The 12,673-nt window shown below is 34.9% G+C and overlaps 2 protein-coding genes across 5 annotated transcripts in view; one reads left to right on the forward strand and one right to left on the reverse strand.

Annotated features, from left to right (window-relative positions):
* Positions 1-4,273, reverse strand: part of ECD (ecdysoneless cell cycle regulator) — a 47,226-nt gene extending 42,953 nt beyond the window's left edge. The window contains exon 1 of the mRNA XM_047702484.1: positions 4,156-4,273. The gene's annotated coding sequence lies outside the window, so the exon portion shown is untranslated. The remainder of the gene's footprint in view (positions 1-4,155) is intronic.
* FAM149B1 (family with sequence similarity 149 member B1) overlaps positions 1-12,673 on the forward strand; it is a 79,385-nt gene that overhangs the window by 11,731 nt on the left and 54,981 nt on the right. The gene's annotated exons all lie outside the window — the stretch shown is intronic.

Genomic DNA, 12,673 nt, shown 5'->3' on the forward strand with positions numbered 1-12,673 from the left:
TTCACAAGGTTGTGCAAACCTCACTATTGACTAATTTGGGGACATTTTTATCACCCCCCAAAGAGGTCCCATACACATTAGCTGTCACTCCTCAATCCTCCAGTCCCTCAGCCCCCTGAGAATCACCAATCTGCTTCCTGCCTGGGTGGATTTGCCTATTCTGACATTTCATTCAAATGAACCATACAGTATATGACCTTTTGTATCTGGCTTATTTCATCTCACATATTTTCAAGATTTAGCCATGTTTTAGCATGTGTCAATACTTCTTTTTTATTGATGAATATATAATTCCAAAAATACCAAAATTTTGTTCATCTATTCATCACTTGATGGACATTTAGGTTGGCTTTTTTTTCTTTTTTTCTTTTCTTGGCTATTATGAATAATGCCACTATGAATATTTGTGTGCAGATTTTTCTGTAGACATGTTTTCAATATTCTTAGGTATATATCTAGGAGTAGAATCACTGGATCATATGAAAACTATTATAATTTCTTGAAGAATACATTTATTGTCAACCTTTATTGCTATGATTATGTTTTTTAAGGTTTCTAGTTAGTATATAGAGAATGTTGATATTTTCCTTGTATTACACAAACACTTCACTGCAGGTATCACATGTATGAAATCCATTATTTTGTTTTTAAGGTTGTGTCTTAATTAATGAAATCCAAGTTTTAAGATCAGAGTTGCAAAATGCTACATAGGGTATTTTCTTAAAAACTTGAAACAACCTCAAATTTACAGGAAAGTTACAAGTACAGTACAAAAAACTAGTTTTCATGAATAATTTGAGAGTAAGTTATTGACATGATAATCCCTCATACCAAATATTTTTGTGTATTTCCTTTAAACAAGGACACTACATGATCAGAGTGTAAGCATCAAATTCTGGAAACTAACAGTGAAATGTGGCTACCATCCAATCTCTAGACCCCCATTAAAATTTCACTAGTTGTCCCAATAATATCCTTTATAGCCAAAAGTTCACTTAACATTGTTATATCTCTTTAGTCTCCATCTGGAATAGTTCCTCAATTTGTAATATCACAGATACGAGCTTGTTTTTCTCATTGCATTCTATTTGGTGACACATGGTTTCATTTGTCCCGTCATTGATGATGTTCACTTTGATCACTTAATTAAGGTGTGGTGTCTTACACCTTAATTTTTTTTCTGTTGTTTAATAGTATTTTCTGGAGGGGCACCTGGGTAGCTCAGTCAGTTGAGCATCTGCCTTTGGCTCAGACCATGATCCCAGTTGGGTTCCCTGCTTAGTGGGGAGTCTGCTTCTTCCTCTCCCATTGCTCCTCCCCCTGCTCGTGCTCTCCCTGTCTCTCTCTTAAACAAATAAAAGCTTTAAAAGAAAAAAAGTATTTTTTTGAGAAGTAACTTTGAAATTATGTAGCTACTATCCTATTCCTCATCAAACTTTCAATTTTTGAATTTATTTACATTAGTGTACTCATAGAATCCTATTTCATTCTGTGAGTTGTAATATATCATTATCATTATTTATCTTGAAGTCATAATGTCCCAGCTTTTAGCCAGTAGAATGCCCTTCATAATGGCTTCTGTGCCATTTTGACATGTTCTCATCCTTTTTTGAGCACTTACTTACTTTCTGGCACAAGATACTCCAGGCTTATTGAGTGCCATATTTAGAAAGAAATATTTGGGTGCTAAGTGTGCCCATTGCTTTTCAGTTGTTCAAAGTTATTCAAAGTTCATTCTAGTTTTTTTCCTTTTCCATATTTGCAACTTTTTTCTTTGATAATAAGAAACCTGGGTTCCATTATCCTCAATATATTTACTTATTTGATAAATCCCCCTGAATGTAACCAGTTTCCTACTAATGCCACTGCCTCCTAACCTCTGGAGATAGCTTCTCACTTCACAAATGTTTCAACACCCTGTACTGGTCATTGCCCCCTGCATCCTTTCACCCATTGGATATTCTTTTCACCCTGCTCAGAGCCAGACACCCAGTGTAGTCCTGACTTACATACTGGCACCTTCTTCACCCTGCTTGGACTGTCATCCTGTGTGAGGCTGCCTACTCCCCACACAGTAGCCTTCTTCTCTCTGTTCTGGTACCAGCATTACAAGCTGGCTGCCCTCCCATTGGACATCCTTTTCATCTAACTTGTGCTCCAACACCCTGCAACAACCTGCTCCCCCATGTGAAAACACCAACTGTGGCACTGTATTTTCAAAAGTCATGCCAGTATATATCCCATTTTACATGCTCTTCTTACAAGATATTGATACTTCTCTATTGAGAGTTTTTTCCTCTTGAACCTGAATGGATTATTTACCTCAGTCAGTAGCATGCAGTGAATGTGATGCTACATGATTTTCTAGGTCAGAAGGTAACACAACTTCTGCCTGCCTCTGTTTCTCTCTCTCTGAATACTTGGAATCTAGCCACTGGATTGTGAGGAAGTTCAGACCAGACCACATGGAAAAACCCAGGTAAAAGCCAATATCAACTGCCAGATATTTGAATGAATGAATGAGGATTCAAATGAATTCAGGTCCAAGCCTTCAAGTTTTTCAACTGATATCTCAGATGTTGTGGAGAAGAAATAAGCCATTCCTGCTGTGATCTATAAAAATTCCTGACCTATGTAAACCTGGGGAGATAATATGTGATCGTTGCCGTTTTAAGTCATTAAGTTTTAGAGTGATTTCTTATAATGCCATAGTAACTAGAACTCCCCTCTTGCACTGCTCAGGGTCAGGAAAACTGCTTAGACCTTCTCTCCACCCCTCTTTGTTTCTTACCATACAATAGGCCATCTTCCTACTCAGACACCCTCATTACTCTGCTTAGGTTCCAATTTCATATGCCAGGGTGCCCTCCCAGGTTAATGCTTCCTTATTCTGTTTTGACTTTGAAACCTCATGTTGGGTATCTCTTGAGGCATTGGATAACAGACAGCATATATCTACAGTCCCTGAGAGAAAGGAAGTGAGCCCCTGTTTACCCTGGCTCCTAACTGGGGGTAATTTTCTACGGATTTGTGAGCCAGAGTCCAAACAAGGCATGGTGATTCCACTGTGCTGAGGAACAGAGAACAGAGTTCATGGAAGATGAAGCAGCTGGAATATGCTGGGCAGGGGGAGATAAAGAGCACTAGAAATTGTAAATAAGTGGGTAAATATAAAACTCTATTTTTTTGTGATTTCTTACTTATGCAAGATGGAATTTATACTTGTAGAAGTAAAGATGAGGGGGCACCTGGGTAGCTCAGTGGGTTAAAGCCTTTGCCTTCAGCTCAGGGCATGATCTCAGGGTCCTGGGATCGATGTGCGCATCAGGCTCTCTGCTCAGCAGGGAGCCTGCTTCCCCCTCTCTCTCTGCCTCCTCTCTGCCTCCTTGTGATCTCTCTCTGTCAAATAAATAAATAAAATATTTTTTAAAAAAAAGGAAAGATGAGACAAATACAGCTGAAAGGATGTGTGACTGTAAATGGGTTATACTATTAAGGTTATTACACTTGTGAAGTGTCAGGTATCGAGAGAAGTGGGAAGTATGAAGAAGGAGGTATGAAGTAAAATATTGACTCTTAACTAGACTTTGATAGGTTATGAATGTGTATTATTAATTCTAGAGCAAGCATTAAATTTTAAGAATACGCTAAGAGGCCAGTTGGGGAAATAAAATGCATTACTAACAGATATTTGCTTTGTTAATCAAATAAGTCAGGAAAGGAAAAAGAAAAAAGGAAAGGAATAAGAGAGGACCAAAAAACAGAAGGGACAGATGGAAAAGAAATAGCAAGATGGTAGATTTCAACTCAACCATGTCAACAATTAAAACAAATGTAAATGAATTAAACACTCCAAATAAAAGCAGAGATTGTCAGAGTGGATAAAAAAGCCAAAATCAACTGTATGTATACTATGTAGAAGAAATGCGCTATAGATATATAGGCACAAATAGGCTGAAATTTAAAAGATAGAGAAAGATATATCATGAACACAGTAGGCTGACATGATTATATTGATAAAAGACAAAGTAAACTTGAAAACATGGAGTTTGTCCTAAGAAAGAATATTTCCTAGAGATAAGAGGCAATCTGTCTTAGCTCAGGCTGCCATAACAAGATACCATAGACTATGTGGCTTAAACACCAGACACTTACTTTCTCACAGTTCTGGGAGGCTAGAAGTCCAAAAGCAAGTTCCATCCAGATTGGTTTGTGGTGAGGCCTCTCCTCCGAGAATCTGTATCCTCACATGGCCTTTCTTTTAGACCTGTGCACAGGTGGAGAGATCTCGGATATCTCCCTCTTCTTACAAGAACATCAGTCCTATTAGATTAGGGCCCCACCCTTATGATCTCACTTTTTTTTAATCCAATTTTTATTTAAATTCCAGTTAACATACAGTGTACTGTGAGTTTCTGGTGTGGAATTTAGTGATTCAACACTTACATGCAACACCCTGCGCTCATCACAGCAAGTGCCCTTCTTAATCTCCATCACCTATTTAACCCACCCCCTACCCACCTTCCCTCTAGTAACCATCAGTTTGTTCTCTACAGTTAAGAGCTTATGACCCCATTTAACCTTAATTTCCTCTTTAAAAGCTCTGTTTCTAAATACAGCCACATTGTAGGTTAGGCTGCTATACAGAAATTCACCCAGGAATTCAAACTAGGAGGACACAATTCACTCTATAACACAGTTCACCAGGAAGACATAACAATTCTAAGTACACATCTAATAGAGTTTCAATACGGATGAAGAAAACTGATAAAGAGAGGGATCAGTGCATTCACAATTACTATTAAAGATTTTAGTAATTAATAGAACAATTAGAAAATCAGTAAAACAATCTGAGGGTTTTGAAGGGGGTGAGGGGGTGGGAGGTTGGGGGAGCCTGGTGGTGGGTATTATGGAGGGCACGTATTGCATGGAGCACTGGGTGTGGTGCATAACAATGAATTCTGTTACACTGAAAAGAAATTAAATTTAAAAAATCAGTAAAAATATGAAAGATCTGATGCTACACCCAACAAATACAGAGTACATATTCCTCTGAAGCATACATGTAGTGTTCACAAGGACAGACTGTATGGTGGACTGTGAAATGTCAAGTCTCACAGTATATTCTCTGATCACAATAGAATTAGAAATCAATAACAGATACCTAGAAAAAGCCCAAATACTTGGAAATTAACACCCTCCCAAATATCAAATTATAAGGAAAATTAGGAGGTATTTTGAACTACATGATAACAAAAACACTAAATATCAAAATGTGGATGCTGCTAATGTAGTTTTTACAAGGAAGTTTGTAGCTTTAAACACCTGTTTTAGAAAAGAATACAGCTTTGAATGAATAATTTAAGATTTTACCTTAAGATGCTAGGAAAGATTAAACCCAAGAAAAATGAAAGAAATAATGAAGAGCAAAAATCACTGAAACAGAAAACAGATAAATAAAAGAGAAAATGAATAAATCCAAGAGTTGATCCCTTGAAAAGATTAATAATTGATAAACCCTCTGGTGATACTGGTCAAGAAAAAGCAAGGAAACACAAATTACGAATACCATGAATGAAAGATGAAAGATTAGCTCAAATCCTACAGACACTAAAAGAATATTAATAGTAGGATCAATTTTATGCCAATAAATTCTACAACTTAGATAAAATGGACAAATTCTTTAATCTGAATAGTTGTAAAATACATAAAGAAACGGAATCAAACAACTCTCTTAGAGAAAGCTGTAGGCCTACGTGATTTCAATACTTTATCATGCATTTTTTGTGGAAGAAATAACAGTTACACAAACTTTTTCCAAAAAATAGGAGCATTTTTAATTCACATTATGAGGCCAGCATAATATTGATGCTAAAGACCTGACAAAAACATAATCATAAAGGAAAATTATGAGGTGGGACTTCTAGTATGGTAGAATGAATAGCTTGACAAGTCCTTTTCCCCAAAAGTACCAATAAAACTGGATAAAATGATCAAAGCAACCATTTCAGGACCCTGAAATTGACCACAGGTACTTAAAACAGCAAAGCAGTTATTCATGAAAATCAGTAGAACCATGTTTTAAGAACAGGGAGAGCCTGTTCTATTACAAAGGGACAAGCCATGATAACTAGCAACTTAACCATCAGAGTGGAGTGGAACTTGGACAGACTATACCCAATGCCATCATCAGAACAGTAGCAAACTCAGTGGCATACAAACAAGGCAAAATAGTGGCTCAGATAGTCTGTGGATTTAGTAGTGGCTAAGGCAAAAAAAATGAACTGGCAAACTATCCAGAAATTTATCAAGGAGATCTGGGAAATAAGATAGCATAGTGCTGGGACACCTGGGTGGTTCATACAATTAAGCATCTGCTTGGCTCAGGTAATGATTGCAGCTGCCCCTGCTTGTGTGCTCCCTCTCTGTATCTCTGTGACAAATAAATTCTTTTAAAAAAAGATGGTCATAGTGCTCTGATAAGCTCTTCATGTATTCAAGCAGCATGCAGGTATAGAGAAGATCATGAAAGGGCACAGAAATAAAAATTCAAAGCAGACAAAATAGATACTACTACTAGAAAAAAAAGATATTTCATAATGATAAAAAGTTCAATTCAGTAGGAAAATAAAGTAATTATAAATATATACATATCTAATAAGGCTTAAAGTACATGAAGTAAAATTTGACAGAAGTGAGGGAGAAACAGACAACACAACAATTAGAGCAAGAGACTTCAATAATACCCTACTCCCAATACTTGATAGAACTAGAGAGAAAAGCATACTAAAGCTTTAGTTTAGCAAGCATACTAAAGACTCAAACAACACTATTAACCAACTTGATCTCACATTCCACCAAAGACAACAGAATATATATCCTGTATATATAAAATATGTCTCATAACTCTACAAGGACTAAAAATATACAAGGTATGTTCTCTAAACATGCTAGAATTAAGTTAGAAATCAACACCTAGAAATCTGGGATATCCCCAAATATTTGGAAGTTCAGTTCTCTTTTAATTAACTAATGGGTTGAAGAAGAAATCTACAAGGGAAATTAGAAAATATTTTTAGTTGAATGAAAGGGGAAAAACAAAATATCAAAAATCTGTATGATGTAGCTCAAGTGGTACATAGAGGAAAATTAATAGCTTTAAATCCTATGGGGGAAAAAAATCAAACTCATGGATGCAGAAAACAGATTGGTGTTGGCCAGAGATGGGAGTCGGGGGTTGGGTCAATATTTAAAAGCTTCCAGTTACAAATAAGTGATGGGGATGTAATGTGAAGCATGGTGACTATAGTTAGTAATACTGTATTGCATATTTGAAAGTTGCTAAGAGAGTAGATCTTAAAAGTTCAAGAAAAAAAATTCTGTAACTTTGTATGTGACCTATTTTAACTAGATTTATTGTGATCATTTCACAGTACATACAAATAATGAATCATGTACACCTGAAACTAATAATAATAAACTTTCAAAAATAGATAAAAATGCCTACAGAAAAAGGATCAATAACATGAGCTTCTACCTGTAGAAACTAAAAAAAGAAGCAGAAGGAAACCATACAGATTAGAAATTAACAAAATACAAAACAAAAAACATTAGAGAAAATAAAGTCAAAAGTTGGTTCTTTGGAAAAATTCAACAAAATTGACAAGTCTTTAGGTAGTCTAATCAAGGAAAAAAACAAAAACAAAAACAGGGCACCTGGGTGGCTTACTTGGTTAAGCGACTGCCATCAGCTCAGGTCATGATCCCAGAATCCCGGGATCCAGTCCCAGGATCAAATCCCACATTGGGCTCCCACCTCCATGGGGAGTCTGCTTCTCTCTCTGACCTTCTCCCTTCTTATTCTCTCTCTCTCTCTCTCAAATAAATAAATGAATCTTTAAAAAATCACACACACACACAGAGAGAGAAATTAACAAGATTAGAAGTGAATGAGCGGGACATAATTATTGACTTTTCAGAAATGAAAAGGACTTAAGGGAATGTAATAAGAAACTTCATGCCAAGAAATTAGACAATTTAGATGTAATTGACAATTTTTGAGGAAGACACAATTGCCAAACTGACTCAAAAAGAAATAAAAAATCCATATAGATCTATAATAATGAAATAAATTAGTAATTAAAAAAATCTTCCTACAAAGAAAAACCCAGGCATAAATGGCTTCATTGGTCAATTCTACCAAGTACTTATTATTTTTTTTAAAGACTATTTATTTATTTATTTGACAGAGAGAAAGAGATCACAAGTAGGCAGAGAGGCAGGAAGAGAGAGGGGGAGAAACAGGCTCCCCGCTGAGCAGGGAGCCTGATGCTGGCCTGGATCCCAGGACCCTGAGATCATGACCTGAGCTGAAGGCAGAGGCTTAACCCACTGAGCCACCCAGGTGCCCCTCTACAAGTACTTAAAAGAATAAATAATAACTGGGGCACCAGGGTAGCTCAGTGGGTTGAGGCCTCTGCTTCGACTCAGGTCATGGTCTCAGGGTCCTGGGATCGAGCCCCGAATTGGGCCCTCTGCTCGGTGGGGAGCCTGTTTCCTCCTCTCTCTCTGCCTTCCTCTCTGCCTGCTTGTGATATCTGTCTGTCAAATAAATAAATAAAGTCTTTTAAAAAAGAATAAATAATAACTAGCTTTCGTAAACTTGTTCAGAAAATAGAGGAAGGAATACTTCCCAACTCATCCCATGAAGCCAATATTACCTTGCTACCAAAGCCCGACAAAGACATCACAAGAATTCTGTATGCAAAAAATTCTGTAGAATCCAACAAACAAATTTGACTATTAGAACTAATAGAGTTTAACAAGGCCACGAGATTCAAGGTCAATATAAAAAATCAATTGTAGAAATTACAAAAAATCAATTGTATTTCTACAATTTACTTAAATATTTAAAGAAGAAATATTGCCAGTCTTTCGGAAAAGAGGGAACAGTTCGTAATTCATTCTATGAGGCCATTATTAGCCTGATACCCAAATCAGACAAAGACGTCGTAAGAAAACTACAAATTAATATCCTCTTAATTCAGACAAAAAACTTTAAATTATTAGTAAACCAAATCTAGCAACATAAAGGGATTATTTACCCTGACCCAGTGGGATTCATTCCAGGAATTCACAGCTTGTTAAATATGTGAAAATTAATTTACTACATCATTGTAATGAAATAAAGGGCAGAAAATGACATCTCAGTAGACATAGAAATAACATTTGACAAAAATCCAACATCCATTCATGACAAAACCTCAAGAAACTAGAAATAAGAAGGAAATTCATCAACCTGACAAAGTGCATCTAAAAAAACTTACAGCTAACATTGTATATAATAGGGAAAGACTGAATATTTTCCTCTTAAGATGAGGAACAAGGTAAGTATATCCAGATACCACTTTTTAATTTAATTTATTTTTATTTTTATTCCAGTATAGTTAACATACAGTGTTATATTAGTTTCATGTGTGCAGTATAGTGATTCAGCAATTTTATACATTACTCAGTGCTCATCGTAAGTGTACTCTTAATCTGCTTCACCTATTTCACCCATGTCCCCACCCACTTCCTCTCTGGTAACCATCAGTTTGTTCTCTTTAGTTAGGAGTCTGTTTCTTGGTTTGTCTTAATTTGTTTTGTTTCTTAAATTCCACATATGAGTGAAATCATACAGTATTTGTCTTTCTCTTATTTCACTTAGCATTATACTCTCTAGATCCATCTATGGAGCCATCCATTGTTGCAGAGGGCAAGATTTCATTTTTATTTATGGCTGAGTAATATTCCTCTGTGTGTGTATGTGTATGTGTATAGGAGATATATATATATATATATATATATAGATGGATACATGGATTGCTTCCATATCTTGGCTACTGTAAATAATGCAAATAATGTAAATAATGTAATAATGCTGCAGTAAACATAGGGGTGCATATATCTTTTTGAATTAGTGTTTTCATATTCTTTGGGTTAATACTCAGTTCCACTTGTCACTTTTATTCAGCATTGTACTGGAGGTTCTAATCAGTGTAATATAATAATATAATATAAGATAATATAAGGAAATGAAAGGCATCCACATTGGAAAGGACTAAATAAAACTATCTTCATTCGCAGATGACATGATGTAGAAAATCCTGAAGACTTCACACTCTTTCTGCCCCCCCACAAAATCTGCTAGAACAAAGAAGTAACTTCAGGAGGGTCACAGTATATCAGATTAATTTACAAAAATTTGTTGTAAATGTGGCATGTTTACATAGTAGAATATTATCCAGCCATAAGAAGGGAAAAGGAAAGAAGTACTAATACATGTACACTAATACACTAATATATAACAGCCATATATAATTATATATGTATATATAATTATAACAGCCATAAAAAGGAAAGAAGTACTAATACACATACACTAATGTACTATGGATGAACCTTAGAAACAGGCTCAGTGAGAGAAGCCAGACACAAAAGTCTATGTATTATATGACTCCATTTATATGAAATGTCCAGAAGAGCAAATCCAGAGACAAAAAAGTAGTTTAGCTGTGGCCAGGGACTGGGTAGAAAGAGAAATGGAGATAGGGTTTCTTTTCAGGGTGATGAAGTTTTCTGGGATTAGTTACTGGTGATGGTTGCACAATTGTGAATATACTACAAACCATTGGAAATATACCCCAAACCACTAACTTGCACACTTCAAAAAGATAAATTTCATGTATATGAATTGTACCTAAATTTAAGAATCTTTCTACATATTGTAGAAACATGAACATGAACAACTGTACATGAACAAGTCTGAAAATAAAAATAAAAAATAAATTTAATTCACAATACAACAAAAGGGATAAACTTAACAAAAAACTTGTACAAAAGAAGAAAGTTGGAAGACCTACACTACCATGTTTCAAAACTTAATAAAATGGTGCTATAATCAAAACAGTGTGGTATTGACATAAGGACAGGCATAATGATCAATGGAACAGAACTGGTAATTCAGAAATAAACCCTTTCATTTAGAGTCACTTGATTTTTGACAAAGATGGTAAGGCAATTCAATAGGGAAAGTATTTTTTCCCATAAATATTTGCTGAGACAATTAGATATCCAGATGCAAAAAGATGAAATTAGATTAACTCACACCATATCGAAAATTTACTAAAAATAATAAAGTTTTTTAAATGTAAGAGAAAAAAACTGTTGATCTTTTAGAAAAAAATATATAAGAAAATGTGCAAGACAACAGTATGCAGATATGACACACCAAAGCACAAGCCTAAAAGAATGGACAAATTTGGCTTCATCAAAATTAAAATATTTTGTGCTTTCAAATATACCATCAAGAGAATGAAAGGGTAAGCCACAGATAGGGAGAGAATATTTGCAATAGTACATATATCTGACAAAGGACTTGTATTCAAAACTTAAAAATTCCATATTAAGAAGACAAAGCATTTGAAAAAAATAGGCAAGAGACTTGAACTCCATGAAAGAAGATATATGACCAAGTAGAATATAGAAATATGCTCAGTATCATTAATCATCAGAGGAATACAAATTTAAAACTGTCATGATATACCATTTCACACTTACTAAAACTGCTAAAACTATAAAGACCAACAATACCTAGTTTTAGCCAGGATGTGGAACAAAATTTAATGCTCACACACTTCTGGTAGTGCTAAATTGTATGTATATATGTATGTGTGAGTGTATGTAACATATATATTTGAATTGATATATCTCATATATGATAAATGAGATATAGAAATATATGATGTATTGGCATTCAATAGTGAAGGCAAAATAAAGACATTTTAAACATCTATGAAACAAGAGTTTCCCACCCATATATATGTGTGTGTATATGTATATATATATATATACATACACACACACACACACACACACTGAGAGAACTATTAAAAGATAGATAATACCAAGAAGAAAGAGGCAGAAGAAAGGAATGGGTTACATGAAGCAACAGAAAGCAAAGTAATTGGCAAAGCATATTGGTAAACCTAAGTAGTTACCAAAACAGATAACATCTTATGTGTTAAAAACAACACTAATACTAATATTCAAAATAAAACATGAAAAATACTTGGAAGTTAAAGCACATCAAAGTCATTTTAAAAAATATATTTTACATAGTCGGATTGTCATTCATTGTCAAAGTGATGAAAGATGCCTTAAGCCCCTGCATCCCTTTTTGTTCCAGTCTATACTCTAATCCTGTAAACTGAAGTAGGGAGGGTTTCCACTAGAAAAATGGCTTGTTGGTCCCTGTCTAGATTGGTGGCATCAAGCTTTTAAAATTGCAACTCACACTAAGACATGTAATTGACATGTAGTTGACATAGACATTTAGTTGACTCACTGTGTGTACATAAAACAGAAGACAAAGTTCCATAAAGTAATAACCTTTATATGAGTAATACTATTATATTTACATCCTGTTCTACTTTATTCTATTTCACTTTTGGGGGTTATTATTTAATAACAGTTTATATTGATTTCATTATCCACATGTTCTCAAAGCTTAAGAAAGAACTGGTAAGAGTGTTTCCTGAGAAGTCTCAAGTGTTTACCTCTCCTACTTTAAAGATACCTGATATTAAGTCTGAAATTAGGTCAAAATAAAAAGTTAAACAAAAAACATATG

The sequence above is a fragment of the Lutra lutra genome, chromosome 14 (genome assembly GCF_902655055.1).
Source record: "Lutra lutra chromosome 14, mLutLut1.2, whole genome shotgun sequence".
Taxonomy (NCBI): domain Eukaryota; kingdom Metazoa; phylum Chordata; class Mammalia; order Carnivora; family Mustelidae; genus Lutra; species Lutra lutra.